General features: G+C 38.6%; 1 protein-coding gene across 2 annotated transcripts in view; it reads left to right on the top strand.

The window, feature by feature from the left end:
• Positions 1–1,283: 1,283 nt before the first annotated feature.
• ttll7 (tubulin tyrosine ligase-like family, member 7) overlaps positions 1,284–15,185 on the top strand; it is a 74,048-nt gene continuing 60,146 nt past the window's right edge. For both annotated transcript variants that reach the window (XM_053634299.1, XM_053634300.1), the window contains exon 1: positions 1,284–1,444. The gene's annotated coding sequence lies outside the window, so the exon portion shown is untranslated. The remainder of the gene's footprint in view (positions 1,445–15,185) is intronic.

Here is a 15,185-nt window from a genome sequence, read left to right as displayed (position 1 = left end):
TCACAGCTCTAACGATGTTTCTGTCATCAACTGCTTGAAAAATTGGTGGATTGAAACATAAGGTGCCATGTTCTAAGTTGTCTAACAAATCTAGATGTAAATATCCAAAATTAAAGCTAAAATTCTTATCTATTATCATATTCATCTTTTGATCTCAAATCCAAATGTCTTCAGTGTATCTGTATTATAACACATTTTACTATAAAGCTCAGACACAGACAACTTCTTTCTCAGGTGCATGCTGGTTTTAATATGTAATCAATCTACAATTGATTTTCCTTCAGTGAAAACAAAAGCTCTGGGTCCTCCATGACCCCAATCAGAATAAAGCTGTCACTGAAGACGACTGCATTGATTTTGTAGTATCATTGTTGCTCCTTTCTTCATGCGAATCTGGGGTTCATTTACAAAAGATAATTCTGGTGAAATTTCATCCCACCACTCTCAGGATCTCCTTCAGTTTTGCTGATGGTGGAACAGAGGAGTGCTTCTCCCATGTCTGAGTGAGATGCTGTAGTCTCCCATAATCCCACGTGGTGATTTCAATGACTAGACTCCCGTATGAACATGTAGCTATGTTACATATGAAACAACCTTGACTATTGATTGATAGCACCATTCTTCAGGGTGAGAGGGGGCTGCATGTAAGCAGTCACTTAAATTAATCTGAAGAAGTGACCACACACCATTTTTCAGACACTGCATTGTACACAGAGAGGGTGTAGTTGTCAAGCTCACACACGTACCCACAGGGACTCTTCCATTTTCCTATAGAGAATGTAACCTCCCAAGGTTATGTATATGTATATGGAACACAAGAAACATAAACATCGGCTGTAAAGCTGTAATTCTTTTATTTAGAATAAAATGGTAAAAAAAAACCCGCACAAACAAATAATTACAGTAAAGAAATACATGAAATAAATGTAATAAATACATGAAACAAACAATTGGTGTCTCCGGAATCGAAATGAGCAATTTCACTAATTTACCTCAGTAAAGCTTTCTCATGGAAAGCACCATATCCTAATTATAGGATAGGTAGTAGGTGCATGGTATATTGTTATTTTAAAAAAAGGTCGGCGGAAAAAAAGCCACGAAACGCTGTTATTACCGGGAAAGAACAAATAAGGTAAACAAAAACGATTAACAATCCCTTAGTGTACATTTCTGGCCATGACTGACTGACCTATGGGCATTAAAAATGAGGACCCCCCCTATTTGAGGAATGGACTAGTCCGTCCACGGGTTAACCCCTCACTATACGCTTGTGTTGACTACGCGATGCAGGACAGGTTCATTTCCAGTACTCTACATAGCTAGCTATTTTGGCAACTGAAGATAAAAACAACACAATTCTGTTAACAAAAGGTGGCGAGTTAAATAAAATAAAAATAAAAACGAAAAGGACACCGCAGAGAAGCTGGAGCAAGTAAGTGTTCAGGTAACACCGCGCGACGTTATCATCAGTTTTTATTCCCATTCTTTGCACTTGCTAGCTGAAAGCTAGTCCACCGGCTAAGCAGCTGATTGACCGATTGATCCATGGACACTATCATCCTCATAGCAGTAAATAAATAAATAAATAGTGATTTAGATATGCATGTACATGTAAAGATGTAGATAAGAGGTGTTGAGCACTAACGGCCCACCCGAGTCTCTCTCTCTATAACACACTGCATTGTGGGAAAGAGTGAGAAATCTGCGCGCGTGCTAGAAGAACCTGAGCTGAGAAATAGCAGCGAGAGAGCTAGCTTTCACACAGGTCTGTATATTCAATTGCATCATCTAGAACTGCATACGAAGCCTAAATGGATGACTTTTTTATATGCACATATACATACATATATATATATATATATATATATATATATATATATATATATATATATATATGCCTGAGATTTGACTTTGCAGATCCGCAGTCTGAATCTGGGGCATAGACGCGCGCGCACAGGATGCCTTCATTCGGCTGAAGGAAGATCTCAGTGAACTGTAGGCTTCATCCTCATTATAAAACAGCGTCATTATACAGCAGAAATGCGTCCCTTCTTTCTGCACGGGAGTGTATTGTGAAACGGTTAGCGGCACTGTGTAAAGACCGGGCTGTTTACGGTGATTTGTGTATCCATATGCTTTCATCAGATGTCCTTCATGTACGCTTCTACAATAGGGATTGCAGTGAGGGAGCGACCTTAGCATTGTTCACACTGTATTCAGGGGCTAATGCATACTCGAAAGGGTCGCCAGATGATGTCATTTCCTCATTTGCATATTCATGAATCCGTCATGATCATGATGAAGGACGGTTTTCTGAAGGCCTGAAACACTGGACAGAATTAGTTTTACATGGGGTGCTCGGGTCATTTCTAATTTTACTCCTGTGTGATTTTTATTTCCGCCCGGATGGGCCGCGTTGGAGGTTCTCCTATGAGAAAATTACACATTACCTATTTTTTTTCGCCAAACTAAGGTACTCCTATGATGTGCATCTTTGTGAATTTATTTATTTATTTATTTATTTATTTTTATATACAGATGTTGCCTCATGTCAGGGAAAAAAAAAACTGCGTTTGACTGCTGCTACTTGTGGTATTTAGTTTCGTAGCACTCGTATCAGTAGCTGTGTTTCCATCCACATATATTTATGTGAATTATTGGGATATCTCGCAAAAAAAACCCAACAACAACGCTGGATGGAAACACCAGATGCGAATAAAATCTCCAAAATGCACATAAAAAAACTTGTTTGCTGAATTGAGGCAGATCATTTATTTTATTTGATAAATAGACTTGCGTTTAAATTATGATGGAAACACATTTACCGAGTAAAGTCCTTGATTCATATCCAATAAAGTCATGTGATTTTTGCCTCAACAAATCATGTGATTGGATAATTGGCTGATGTGATTGGATATTCAGTGCGCTTTTCTGTGGGACCTAGGGCGCGGTGGGTCACATAACTGGACTGACCAGCGCACCAATCTCATTGCACAGCAATGCACAGCATCTCAAATGTTGTTTTTGTCATCCTGAAATGCCTGAAGCAAAGTCTGTCATTGAAATGATTCCCAGAGCTCTCACACGATTCTGTTCCTGAATATCAGGCATCTGCCTTCGATCAGAAGATAACATGAAGTTTGTGACAGCGTTTCGTCTGCGCACTGTGAAGTGCAAGTCATTTATTATATTGTTAAAAAAGAGCCACGATGGCTTCGCCAGTTGCAATGACTTCCAATTGTATTGATACAAATGATTTTATTTGCTCATTTGAGGCAGATAATTTTTTATTTGATAAAAAGACATGCGCATAAACTATGATGCAAACACATTTACAGAGTAAAGTCCTCAGTACGACTTCCATTTGTATTGATTGCGCCAATTTCCCCGGAAGTGACGAGTTTGTTCTCTTGAGCACGTAAGATGGAAACGGTGCTTTATTTCCAATGTTTTACGCGATATTCCAATTTTCCCACACAAGTTAAATTTGCAACTTGGATGGAAACATGGCTACTGACTCTCCCACAAATGTTAAACACTTCCCAAATAGCAAAAACATGAAAAATGGATGCTTTCGAAGAGGCACAAAACCATATACTTGGTCTGGTTGGTAAAACCTTGACCACACAGCAAAATCCCCAGTGATTACTTAACACCTAGAGTGTTGAATTAACGCTTTCAGGAGTCATTATAATGGCAGCTACCGTATAGGTTTTCTAAATAAGTACTAGTTATATCACAGCCAGTTCCTTAAATATCTAATGTTAAATGCTGATGAATGAACACTGTAAATGATGTAATTGTTTATATTTAAACTACTAATCAGTTACAGTTTTAATTTATCAGCATTTAACATGAGAGATCTCCATAAATGACCACATGACAAACATCCAAGTTTGTAGAAAATACAACCCACTAGAAACTCGCTCCTACTGTGGTGATTTTATTGCTGTCAAGATGTGTGTGTGTTTAATCACCGAGGAGACGTGTTTTTAAAAAAAAAAAAAAAAAAACCAAAAAAAAAAAACCACAGCATTATTATTCATTTTTATTTATTTATTTATTTTTTTTAACAGGTGTCCCGCTGATAAACTAATCTAATCCGAATAGTACTTTAGAATAAAGTTTTTATCAAACTAGAAAATAATAACTAATTTCTTAAAGGTAGAAGGTCACATCTTTGGTCATTCAACCAAAAAACTGTTTATGTATTTACAAAATGCTAGAATTTTTATCAAGAAAACAGACGAAATGAAGCGTTGGTTGTGAGTAGTCATGAAATAGACACAAAAAGGAAATGGTTACGGATGGAGTAACATTTTTATTATTTGTAATTATAGCCAGGAAGATAGTTTAAAGCTAAGAACAAAGAGGTGTGGGGGTGAGACCAACCGTGATCATTGATTGGTTGTTGGGAACAAAGGTGATCTAGGATTAGTCATTAGAACACTGGTGATTTATAATTGGGAGCATAGGCTCGCATAAGCTGTGTTCTCACCTCATATAACCAGCAGCTGTCATATGAGCTAGGGAGTCGTATCAAGTGCAGGACAATCGCTAATATCTGCTCAAAAAGTCTCTGGATTTCTTGTGAGGATCTTTTTTTTTTTGAATTATATATATAAAGTCACCAAGGGTTCTAAATAGTCTCCAAATCCAAGTTGGCAGCACTGGACCCTAGCGAGAGCATCAGGGGGGATATGTTGGCCGGTTCCCACAATCAGTGAGGGAGAAAATGAGATTCTTAATTGCAGCCTGAGATGTAATAGTAACGTTTGTGTGGAAAACAATAGAAGAAAGGTGACCTGCCTGTGCACTTGCTGCTGAGCGGCTTAGGTTTCACTAAAGGCATGTTGGAACAAATGTTTATTGATGCTGAACTTTTGAAAAAGACAAAAGCCTTCGATCAGAAATTTTTTTTTTTTTTTTTAGATCAGTGAGACTTGAATGTGAAAGGCAATGTTAGTAAGAAAAATGATCTAGAAAAATGTCTCTGCACTTACATTTAGTGTTTCGTCTTTGATAAAGATGAATCATTTACACACGTGTTAATTATCATCCGACTTCAGCAGTTCTCAGATTATTCCATTGGTCATGGAAACACCATACTCTGATATACAGTGCCTTCCACTAATATTGGCACCGTTGATAAATATGAGCAAATAAGGTTGTGAAAAATTGATTATTTAACAAAAATGCTCTGCTCTCATTGATCTCAAACAATTGCACACACAACACAGGTTTATCAACAAAAAAGTGTTAAATATAGGTGTACAACAATTATTGGCACCCCTATGAATTCATATGAGGAAAAATAAATTTGAAGTATATTCCCATTAGGCTTGCTGTGATAGTCTGTGTTCCCAGTGTCATGCAGTGTACATCACTTGCCCACCACGGCACCGCCCCCACTGTCGCTTTGCTTTGTTATAGTAATAAAAATCATTTAGTTCAATTAGAGACTGACGTTACAATTAAATACTGAACGTGTCTGCTCAATTCAGCATGAGCCGAACGAGTCCGAGTCGCAGCACAGATCAGCAGGAGTCAGATTTCATTTGACTGTTTTGTTGTTGTGTTTTCCATTAAGAATAATAAGGTACCCACCATTCAAGCAATTGCCACCTCGAATTGCCGCTGATTCGAAAGTGAAATGTGCACGACTGCATGGGCGTTCATAAATGATTTAAAAGCGAGGGGGGAAAAGAGGGAAAAGCACCAATGACATCTGTGTTACCGATATTACCGTTTTTGTAACACGTCAATGAACTGGTGGGAAAATTTCCTCTCCGTCACATCCCTAATTTCCATTGATATTTTAAATTTTTTTTAGTACACCTGGGTGATTAGGAACAGGAAATTGTTTAACCATTAATTCCTGTTTCACAGGGGTAAAAATATGAGTTAATACACAGGTGAAATTCCCTTAGTCATTCATAACAGTGAGTAAGACCAAGGAATGTGATGTGTGATCTGTGATGTGCAGCAAAATGTTGTTGATCTTCACAAAACGTGAAGTCTATAAGAAAATAGCACAAGCATTGAAAATGCCCATTTCCACCATCAGGGCAATCATTAAGAAGTTCCAGTCAACCGGAAATGTTATGAATCAACCTGGAAATGGACGTCAGTGTATATCATCTCAACGCACTGTGAAGAGGATGGTTCGAGTGGCCAAAAAATCTACAAGGATCACACCTGGAAAATTGCAGAAGTTAGTTAGTCTTGAGGTCAGAAAGTCTCCAAAACTACAATCCAAAGTCACCTACATCACCACAAGTTGTTTGGAAGGGTTTCAAGAAAAAAGCCTCTACTCTCATTCAAAAACAAACTCAAGCGTCTTCAGTTTGCCAGACACTACTGGAACTTCAAATGGGATCGGGTTCTATGGTCAGATGGTGATGGCTCTTTATTGATTTTGGGTTGTTTTTCTGCCAGAGGACCTGGACATTTTGTTAGGATACATGGCATCATGGACTCTATTGAATATCAACAGATATTAGATGAAAACCTGACTGCCTCTGCCATAAAGCTTAAAATGGGCCATGGTTGGATCTTCCAGCAGGACAATGATCCAAAACATACAACAAAATCAACACAAAAATGGTTTACTGCCCACAAAATCAAGGTCCTGCCATGGCCGTCCCAGTCCCCTGACTTCAAACCCAAAGAAAACCTGTGGGTTGAACTGAACAGGAGAGTCCATCAGCGTGGACATCAAAATTTTTGAAGGATCTGGAGAGATTCTGTATGGAGGAATGGTCTCAGATCCCTTACCATGTATTCTCCAACCTCATCAGGCATTATAGGAGAAGACTCAGAGCTGTTATCTTGGCAAAGGGAGATAGCACAAAGTATTGACTAAAAGTGTGCCAATAATTGTTGCACACCTATATTTAACAAATATGTTTTTTGGTTAAACCTGTGTTTTGTTTGATATTCATGAGAGCAGATCTCAAAGATCAAAAGTTTAAAAAAACCAGACAAGTTTTCACAGCCTTCTTTGCTCATATTTACCAAGGGTGCCAATATTAATGGAGGGCACCGTATCTAATCGGATTAATTCCATTATTTCATACCTGATTAAGCCACCTGGATTAAGGCTGACAGTCAAATTATTCAGCGCATGTTTTCGATTGATCAGATATCCTTTTTTTCCCCTCCATATACGTATGTATGTGTGGGTAGTACTGAGTTGTTCTTCCAGCCAACCCACGGGAAATATATAATAAATAATAGTGATTGTGATACACTTTTTGGAGATATCGTTTGTATGGTGATGTAATTATTAAAAACGTAAAAAATACAAGTTGAATGGTACTAAATAGATGCTGTTGATTTGACATCATCTTCTATGTCTTTGTAGGCATTAAAGAAAAGTATCGTCAAACTCAGTTTAACGGATTCTGTTTATTTTACTACTGTTTTGCGGGCAGTTTGTTAACTAAAATATATCGTGATGCACATTGTGTATCATAGATATGTCCTCAGGTATCGTGATATGATATTTTTGTCATATCGCCCAGCTTAATAGGGTTCCAGCACTATGTGCTTGGAACAGTTTACAGTTATTGGCTAATAATTTACATTTATAAGCACTGCTGCTGATTAATGCTTCCGCCTGTCCATTTTCCGTACCGCTTATCCTACTAAGGGTTGCGGGGGAGCCTGGAGCCTATCCCAGGGAACTCGGGCACAAGGTGGGGGACTACCTGGACAGGGTGCCAACCCATTGCAGGGCACAGTCACACACACATTCAAACACCAAGGATAATTTGGAAATGCCAGTCAGCCTACAATGCACATGTTTGGACAGGGGGAGGAATCTGGGTTACCCAGAGGAAACCCCCGAAGCACGGGGAGAACATGAAAACTCAATGCACACAGGGCAGAGGTGGGATTCGAACACCAACTTCAACACACTGTTGAAAAGAGGAAGTTGAAAATACGGTGATGTTTGTTAAAACTAAACAGTGATAAGGAAAAGGATCAGTATCCTCAAATGATTTTGATCAAATTGTCGTGAAGAAGAATCCAACATGTGGACTGTAGATTTAATGCTGTGTAACCTTTGCAGCATCATTTCCTTTCTTTTGAGATCGAGTCTGGCCAGTTTCATTTGTGCCAGTCTGGGGTAGATAAGCCATCAACTGCCCATCATCTATTGGCAGTGCAATAGTGCGGTTGAAGCCCGTTTATAAAAAGACCGATTCAACCAAAGCTCTCTGTACTGTTTCTGTTTTCTCGTTCTCTTCTGCTTGAGGCACCGACACGCCTCTTAAATTGTAAACTTGATGTCCAGACAAACTGAAAGCAGTAGGAAATAGGAGATATTTTATTTGAAGACACAGCTAGCTACGCAAATAATGAATCATTTATTATCCATCACATTTGGGCAAATGTTTTGTCCAATGTTTTGGATAGCTGGAAAGTCTATGGTTATTATATTCCTATTCACAAGAGACTTGGATAGCATTTGGTTGTGTGTGTGTTTTGTGCTTTATTACTTCCTGTACAAAACAAAAACATTGGAAGCTTAGGTAGTTAGCCAGATGGCAATTTTAATGTCTTAAAGTTTGTGTTTGTTATGAGCATATTCATCTTAAAACCCATGATCATGCTCTCTAAATAAAGGGTTGTTCCCAAAAAAGGTGTACGTGGTAAACTCTGGGTATTTGAAGTAATTTGAAGGTCAAAATTAAATGTAAGGAGTAAAAAGAAATTTACTTTAATAAGAGTATTTAAGTTCAGTAATACTTGAGTAAAGTACATATTTGCCTAAATAGTACTTAAGTAAGTACTATATACTTATGCCCCCGTAACCAGGACACATTATCTGCTTGTCCTGCTGAATGTAGTGATTTGCTCACCCTGGTCTCTGCCAGTATGTTAATGGTTTGCGAACAAAGAGGAAACACTTTCTTTTATGTCTGCAGGCATGCTAGTGGAAGGGCTTCCTTTTTACAAGTGAATGTGGCAGTTAAGTTTCAACTGGTTTCAGCTTTTATACCTACACCTACAGCACTTGGTGGCTTAGTGGTTAGCACGTTCGCCTCATATCTCCAGGGTCGGGGGTTTGATTCCCACCGTGGCCCTGTGTGTGCGGAGGTTGCATGCTGCGGGGGTTTCCTCCGGGTACTCCGGTTTCCTCCCCCAGTCCAAAGACATGCATGGCGATTGGCGTGTGTGTATAGTGTGTGAGTGTGCCCTGATGGATTGGCACCCTGTCCAGGGTGTACCCCGCCTTGTGCCCGATGCTAAGGAAGGATAGGCTAAGGAAGGATAAGCGGTATAGAAGATGGATGAACCTACACCTACAGCAGCACTATGCTTTCACAGCTGAGCTGAACAGTCATTGTCTATGATGGATATACCTTATCTCAGGTAGACCACTCTTAACATCTCTGTAGCTGTGTTTTAATATTAACAAAACTGACTGAAATATGATCTGATATGTAATACATCTTTTTTTTTTTTCTTCCCTGTTCACTGCGCCTGGACAAGACCGTGTGGTGTTCAAAGACGTTTCTTTTTCTGTTCCATTACATTCATCTCTGGTGGTCGTTTCACTCCACTTAAATATTCATGAAACATGGACAGTGATTATGGATTGACTTGATTGCAATAAAACTACAAATTATTTACTTTTTAAAATAGTTAAGTCGTTTCGCCGTACATCTATATTAGAGATCGACCGATTGCTGGAACTATCAGTGATTGGCAGAAAATCCACAACCATAGTTTTTCCTGGTTGAGGCTGAGAAGGGTTCGCTATCATCATACAGTACCAGAGCGGCCTCTAGAGGTCAAAATAAAAACGATCACTGACTAATTTTGTTGTGTTATTTGAAGTGGTTTTTGATTAATTTTGGATGTCTTTATTTTTATTTGGAGTGTGACTTTTTGGTTCAGCTTGGATCTTTTATTTACTTTTAATACTTATTATTAGTTAATATATATGTGTGTGTTTATATTTAATAAGGTACAGTACATTTTCATGGCACAGTCAGTACTGTTTATTTTGTAATAAAGTTCAGCAATACTCTACTTTGAATGCTATGTTTTTATTCAGTATCAATTTGAAAAACTATCGGTTGATTAATCGGTTATCGGCAGGTACCGCCCAACATAGTTATCAGTATCTGTAAAATCCACTATCGGTCAACCTCTAATCTATATCCTGTGCAACTTTTAAACCCTCTGTCAATGTAGTTTCATATGTTAAATAATTCGTTGTAGTAATAATAAGCATTTACCAAGGGTGAGTTCAAAAGTATATATCAAGTGTCATTTACAGATTCTCAATACCAAAATCAGAAGGTGTTGATTAACAGTGTCCGCTTCAAGGCAGATCTCAGATTTAAATTAACGTGCATGTTGTGATACGTTATCATTTCTGTAGTAACAGCTGTTTCACAGTGACTCGTATGGCAGATGTTCCACATAATTTAGGATAAATAAAAATGTGCTTTTATTTAACAAAGAAAACGTATAATCAATTATGTGGAGAAACATTCTGTAAGGAGACGTCTATTTAACGTTTAAATTAGATTAGCAATTAGGTTAGATCCGACTTTATTGTCATTGTGCAGAGTACGAATGTAATTTAGGATAAATAAAAATGTGCTTTTATTTAACAAAGAAAACGTATAATCAATTATGTGGAGAAACATTCTGTAAGGAGACGTCTATTTAACGTTTAAATTAGATTAGCAATTAGGTTAGATCCGACTTTATTGTCATTGTGCAGAGTACGAATACAAAGCCAGCGAAATGCAGTTAGCATCTAACCAGAAATGCAAATAGTAGCATTGAGCATTTATTTAACATTTATTTAACATTTTCATGAAAGAGGACTGGTGGACAGGAAAGACACTTGTTTTCTGATTTTTGGCAACATGAGAAGTCACATTTCTTTTGTCTTATTAACGTTCAGAGAAAGAGAAACAGAAGCTAGTGAGGGAATAGCTGCTAGAACATGAGCAGTAAGAAGAACTAACTTTCAGTGGGTACAGGTTCATTGAAAAAGGACATTTGAGGTTGCCCAGTTTCTGTAAGCCTGTGCTCACTGTATTACTCAGATTCTTGTTCTTGGCAGACAGGAGTGGAACCTGATGTGGTCTTCTGCTTTAGAAGCACATTTACCTCAAGGTTCTGTGTGTTTCTTGCATTCTGAAATGCTTTTCTGTTTCTCACGTTTGTGATGAGTGGTTATTTGAGTGTTCCTGTCAGCTCGAACCAGTCTAGCCATTCTCCTCTGACATCTCTCATCACCAGATTGTTTCCTCCCACAGAGGTGCCCCCCCCCCACTCCCACCCCTGCACCACTGTGTGTAAACTTTAGAGACAGTTGTGTGTGAAAATCTCAGGAGTTTCTGAGCTACTCAAACCAGCCTGTCTGGCACTAACTACCACGTCACGGTCGTTGGTCAATAAGATCACATTTTTCCAGTTCTGGAATTAGTTGTGAACGTTAACTGAAGCTCTCATCCTGTACCTGCATGATGTGATTCATTATGCTACTGCCACGTTATTGACTGATTGGATAATTGCATGAATGTGCAGGTGTGCAAATGGATGGTGAGTGTATATGGATGGTTTTTAGTCTAATAACTCATTCATAATTATAAAGAAGTTTCAGCTTTCAGGTTAAATGTGTATAAAATGGATTTGTGGCATCTTCAGTCATATACTGATTTGGCAAGAGCTTCTCATCCGTGTTCCTCACTGTAGAAGTGCTCATCAGTTCTATGGCTGTGACTGTGATTATGTGGTATTTTAACAAGACCGATTAAAGTGTCAGCGTTGGCATATTGCTAAATCAAATGTACTCATTGGGAATAATGAATTATGGTTTCAGTTATTATTACTAACTTTGTAGAGCATGTTCAGGTCCAAATAACATCTAGACTGCTGGTTTTTAAACGTAAATATGTTGCTTAAGCTATATAAACATAAATGTCAAGTCTGAGTGTGCTCTACCTAGAGTATGAATGATTGTCCTCTTCAAATATATCATAGTTTGTTTTACAGCAGTGCTGTATATTCTCTCATACTGCTTTTTAAATATAGTGTGTTCTCTGTATATCGAAGTTGTTCAGGTTATTATATCTATTGAAGTCTTTTAAATTAGAAAAAAGTTTTTGGTTCCATAAATCCTATTGCGGCTGTGAAATCTGGCTGTAGAAAAGTAGTGTGACGTGACACGCCATCCATACAAGTGTGTGTTTGTCATCATGACTAACATGATGTTCTAAGAACATTGACATTACTGCTTTGTTTTCATTGTGAACAGGATGCCAGTTGTCCAGTGGCTGTGCAACAGGGTTTGCCTCTACACTGGGCTCATTGTGGATCACTTACGATGTGCCCCATACGATTATTTTGTGCCTTTATCTTCAGCATAACACCAGAGAAACTGGCTCTCAGAGAAACACTTGCATTCGAGTAGTTCTTTGCTTAAAAAAATTAACTATTCCATCTCATATTTCCTAAAGAGTTTGGGAGTAATGGGCAGTGATATTTTATATTTGTTTCTAGCCTCTTACCATCATTTAATAATATCACTAATGAAGTAGTAGTAATAGTAGTAGTGGTGGTAGTTGTGGCGGTGGTAGTAATGGTAGTGGTGGTGGTAGTAATAGTAGTAGTGGTGGTGGTAGTAGTTGTTGTAGTAGTGGTAATAATAGTAGTAATAGTGGTGGTAGTAATAGTAGTGGTGGTAGTAGAAGTGGTTGTAGTAATGGTGGTGGTAGTAGAAGTAATGGTAGTAGTAGTAGTAGTAGTGGTGGTAGTAATAGTAGTAGTAGTAGTAGTGGTGGTAGTAGTAGTAGTAGTAGTGGTAGTAATAGTAGTGGTAATAATAGTAGTGGTGGTAGTAGTAGTAGTGGTAGTGGTGGTAGTACTAGTGGTAATAATAGTAGTAGTAGTAATGGTAGTAGTGGTAATAATAGTAGTGGTGGTGGTAGTAGTGGTGGTAGTAATAATAATAGTCGTGGTGGTGGTAGTAGTGGTGGTGGTAATAGTAGTAGTGGTGGTAGTAATAATAGTAGTAGTGGTGGTGGTGGTAGTGGTGGTGGTAGTAATAGTAGTAGTAGTGGTGGTGGTAGTAATAGTAGTAGTAGTAGTGGTAATAGTAGTGGTGGTGGTGGTAGTGGTGGTAGTAGTAGTGGTGGTGGTGGTAATAGTAGTAGTAATAGTGGTGGTGGTGGTGGTGGTGGTGGTAGTAGTAGTAGTAGTGGTGGTAGTAATAATAGTAGTGGTAGTAATAGTAGTAGTAGTGGTAATGGTAATAGTAGTAGTAGTGGTGGTGGCGGTGGTAGTAATAGTAGTAGTGGTAGTAGTAATAGTAGTAGTGGTGGTAGTAGTAGTGGTAATAATTGTAGTAGTAGTGGTGGTAGTAATAGTAGTGGTAGTAATAGTAGTAGTAGTAGTAGTGGTAATAGTAGTAGTGGTAATGGTAATAGTGGTGGTAGTAGTAGTAGTGGTGGTGGTGGTAATAGTAGTAGTGGTAGTAGTAATAGTAGTGGTGGTGGTGGTGGTAGTAGTAGTGGTGGTGGTGGTGGTGGTAATAGTAGTAGTGGTAGTAGTAATAGTAGTAGTGGTGGTAGTAGTGGTGGTGGTAGTAGTAGTGGTGGTAGTAATAGTAGTAGTAGTGGTGGTAATAATAATAGTAGTAGTAGTGGTGGTGGTGGTAGTAATAGTAGTGGTAATGGTAATAATAGTAGTAGTAGTAGTAGTGGTGGTGGTAGTAGTAGTAGTAGTGGTGGTAGTAGTAGTGGTGGTGGTAGTAGTAGTAGTGGTAATAGTAGTAGTAGTGGTGGTGGTAGTAGTAGTAGTGGTGGTGGTAGTAGTGGTAGTAATAGTAGTAGTAGTAGTGGTAGTGGTAATGGTGGTGGTAGTGGTGGTGGTGGTAGTAGTGGTGGTGGTGGTGGTGGTAGTAGTAGTGGTGGTAGTAGTAGTAGTGGTGGTGGTAGTAGTAGTGGTAGTAATAGTAGTAGTAGTGGTAATGATAGTAATAGTAGTAGTAGTAGTGGTAGTAATAGTACTAGTAGTAGTGGTAATGGTGGTGGTAGTAGTAGTAGTAGTAGTGGTGGTAATAATAGTAGTAGTAGTAGTAGTAGTGGTGGTAGTAGTAGTAGTGGTGGTAGTAGTAGTAGTGGTGGTGGTAGTAGTAGTGGTAGTAATAGTAGTAGTAGTAGTGGTAGTAATAGTGGTAATGGTGGTGGTAGTGGTGGTGGTGGTGGTAGTAGTGGTAGTAGTAGTAGTAGTAGTAGTAGTGGTGGTGGTGGTGGTAGTAATGGTAGTAGTAGTGGTAATGATAGTAATAGTAGTAGTAGTGGTAGTAATAGTACTAGTAGTAGTGGTAATGGTGGTAGTAGTAGTGGTAATAGTAGTAGTAGTAGTAGTAGTAGTAGTAATAATAGTAGTAGTGGTAGTGGTGGTGGTAGTAGTAGTAGTGGTAGTAGTAGTAGTGGTGGTGGTAGTAGTGGTAATAGTAGTAGTGGTGGTGGTGGTGGTGGTGGTGGTAGTAGTGTTAATAATAGTAATAGTAATAATTGTAGTGGTAATAGTAGTAGTAGTGGTAATGGTGGTGGTGGTGGTGGTAGTAGTAGTAGTAGTGGTGGTAATAATAGTAGTAGTGGTAGTAATAGTAGTAGTAGTAGTAGTAGTGGTAATAAGAGTGGTAGTGGTGGTGGTAGTAGTAGTAGTGGTAATAGTAGTAGTGGTGGTGGTGGTAGTAGTAGTGGTGGTGGTAGTAGTAGTGGTAGTAATAGTAGTAGTAGTGGTAATGGTAGTAATAGTAGTAGTAGTGGTAGTAATAGTAGTAGTAGTGGTAATGGTGGTGGTAGTAGTAGTAGTAGTAGTGGTGGTAATAATAGTAGTAGTAGTAGTAGTAGTGGTGGTAGTAGTAGTAGTGGTGGTAGTAGTAGTAGTGGTAGTAGTAGTAGTGGTGGTGGTAGTAGTAGTGGTAGTAATAGTAGTAGTAGTAGTGGTAGTAATAGTGGTAATGGTGGTGGTAGTGGTGGTGGTGGTGGTAGTAGTGGTAGTAGTAGTAGTAGTAGTAGTGGTGGTGGTGGTGGTAGTAATGGTAGTAGTAGTGGTAATGATAGTAATAGTAGTAGTAGTGGTAGTAATAGTACTAGTAGTAGTGGTAATGGTGGTAGTAGTAGTGGTAATAGTAG

The sequence above is a fragment of the Ictalurus furcatus genome, chromosome 10 (genome assembly GCF_023375685.1).
Source record: "Ictalurus furcatus strain D&B chromosome 10, Billie_1.0, whole genome shotgun sequence".
Classification (NCBI taxonomy): domain Eukaryota; kingdom Metazoa; phylum Chordata; class Actinopteri; order Siluriformes; family Ictaluridae; genus Ictalurus; species Ictalurus furcatus.
The sequence above is the reverse complement of the archived record's forward strand: the minus strand, read 5'-3'. Positions and strand labels throughout refer to the sequence as shown.